The sequence below is a fragment of the Microcebus murinus genome, chromosome 22 (assembly GCF_040939455.1).
Source record: "Microcebus murinus isolate Inina chromosome 22, M.murinus_Inina_mat1.0, whole genome shotgun sequence".
Taxonomy (NCBI): Eukaryota; Metazoa; Chordata; class Mammalia; order Primates; family Cheirogaleidae; genus Microcebus; species Microcebus murinus.
In genome coordinates, this window is record NC_134125.1 from 859,870 (window position 1) to 862,681 (window position 2,812).

Genomic DNA, 2,812 nt, shown 5'->3' on the forward strand with positions numbered 1-2,812 from the left:
GGCCCCTTGTGCCCAGGTCTGTGGGGCTATGGTCACCAAGGGCCTGGCTGAGAAGCTGAGATTTGAGCGACGGCTTTCCACTCATTTCCTGGGGCTGCCGTAACAAGTGTCCACAAGCTTGGGGGCTTAGAACAACACACACGTGCTCTCAGCTTCCGGAGTCCCAGATCAGCTTCGCTGGGCTAAAGTAAAAGTGTCTGCAGAGCTGGCTCCTTCTGGCAGCTCCGGGGAGAGTCTGTTTGCTTCCTTGCCTTCCCGGCTTCTAGAGGTATCCGAGTTCCTTGGCCCCCAACAGCACCACCTCACTCTCTGCTTCCACCTGTCCACCCCCTCTTGCATTGACCCTCTTGTCCCTTGCAAAGGCTCATGTGGTGACAGTGCCCCCCCCCCCGGGCAATACTGTGTCATCCCCCATCCCAAGATCCTTAATCCCAGCCACATGGCGTGCCTGTAATCCCAGCTCTCTGGGAGGCTGAGGCAGGAGGATCACTTGAGCCCAGGAGTTTGAGGTTGCTGTGAGCGAGGCTGACGCCATACCACTCTCTAGCCTGGGTGACAGAGCGAGACTCTGTCTCAAAAAAAAAAAAAAAAAAAAGACCCCTAATTCCATTCTGGGGGCCACAATTCACAATTCGGCAACCATAAGCTTGCTCTTGGGGAGCAAGTGAACTATGCTTGTATCTAGCGGGAGAGTGTTCCAGGCACAGGCCCCCAAGCAGGAACTTGTCAGGCTGCGGCAGGTCCCACCCGGCGCCCCTCCTGCTGCACCCCTTCCTGCAGGTGGTTGGGGGAGGCGGCAGGCTGGGGGACATGCCCACCTGGAGTCTGCACGCAGGTAGGGAAGCCTCTGGATGCTGGTGACAGGACACAGCGGTGGGAAACAAGGCCAGAGGAGCCAGGGCCAGGGTGTGGGGGCCACAGTGGGGGTGGGGTGGGGACTTGGCCGTGGCTGAGTGACACGGGCGTCCCCGAGGGACCCAATCAGATGCCTCTTTCCAAGGAGCATTTGGCGGGCTGTGGGCCTTGCGAGGGGCCGGTGGCCAAGCAGGACGGGGAGACAGGAAGGTGATACAGTGGCCCAGGTGGGGAGGGCGGCTCACTGTGCAATCCACCCCTGGGGACAGCCCCCCCCCCCAGGCTCCAAGAGCAAGGTGGGTGGCACTGAGGTCCGGAAGCAACGGCCACCCACGGAGCCCCTCCCTGTTGGCTGGAGACCTGTCCCCTGGCCCTCCTTCCCGTGGAGCTTTGCCTTGTGGGAGGAAAACATCCCCTCCCCGACCTCAGGGTTCACAGCTCTGGAGGTGTGGGGCCTGGCTGAGCCTGCCTGTGCGCACACCGCCTCAGCAACCAGAACATTCCGCTGTGGCCAGGTGACCTAAACCAGCCAGTCAGAGCCAGTGAGGCACCACGAGCTCTGGGTTGTGCTATGGGTAAAGGGGTCAGCCTACCCCTGCCCACCCCCATGGGCCAGGAGGGTCATGCAGCTGGCCAGGTGGAGGCTGCTCTGCAGGGCAGCCCCCCCCCCCAACTGCCACTGTGCTGCATCCCCACTCCAGGCTCCACCTGACTGGCCCACACGCAGGCGTCAGGTGGGACAGGGCTCGCACCAACTCGGGGGCCCAGTCGGCCGACCACACCCATTCCTGTGTATGGGGGTAAACTGAGACCTGGGGTGGGCTAGGCGCCTGGGGGCTGCAAGGCTGTGGTGGTGCAGGCTGGGTGCCCTGCCCCCACCTGCCCGGAGTGCGCAAGGCAAGGTCCCTCCTGTGTGGTCACGGCCCCTCCGGGCCCACCCGCACCATTAGGCTCCTGCACACGCAGGACCACACAGTCGTGTCCACAGGAAGCAGCCACACCGTCCTCCACAGGTGGGTGCCCGAACACTGCGGCCCACCAGACGCGTGCTGGTCAGTGCTGGGAGGAAGGGAGCTATTGAGCCGTGAGAAGACACTGAGGAAACTTAAATACACGTCGAGAGGTGCGGGAGCCATCTGAAAAGGCCACTCGGGCATGGCCCAGCTCCAACACTCCGAAGTGAAGCCTGGCAGGACCGGGGCTGGGGCTCCGGCTCTCCCCATCTGTCAAAGCCCTGCCGTGAGCCTTGGCATCTGGCTGGTGGCAGCACCGGCCCTGCTTCCAGAGCGTGCCCTGCAGACCACAGGCAGCGGCGCTGGGGCCGGAGGTGTGTGTGGGACTCCGTGCTCAGCTCAGTGATCCCATAACCTGGAACTGCTCCAAAGAGTGAGGCCCACCAAGTCAACGCCAACCAAATGCCATGGTCACCGTGAGCCTGTCCGGGCCTTCCCTGTGCCCAGAAGGCCGCATACAGGTGTGGCCCTTCCTGCCTGAGGAAGCCTCGTCGGAAGCCATCCCTCCTGGGACGCTGACTTTCGAGGTCTCCACCTTCCACTTCCTCTGCAAGGCCAAACTCTCAATGAACTTTCATTTCTAGTATTTGGGTTAGTGGTTTTTTAACGAGTTATTTTTATCTGATAAAAACAACATGTAGATTTGAAAATGCATGCCCTGGGCAAACAACCCAATTTAGAAGTGGGCAGTGTCCGGGAGGCGGCCCGGGCCCGTGGTCCCAGCTGCTCCCCATTGGGCCTCGGGCTGGGGAAGGAGGCAGTGACAGGCCCACCCTGCCGTCCACGAGTGCCCCCAGCTGCTGCCCGGGCTCTGCTCTCAAAGCTTTGCTCCCCTGTGCTGGGCCCCGGGGCTCCTGGGCCGCAGGACATGGGCCCTCCCTGCCAGCGTCTGGGGAGGGAAGCGAAGGGACGCTGAGGACAGTGACAAGCGACTGTGACGCAGC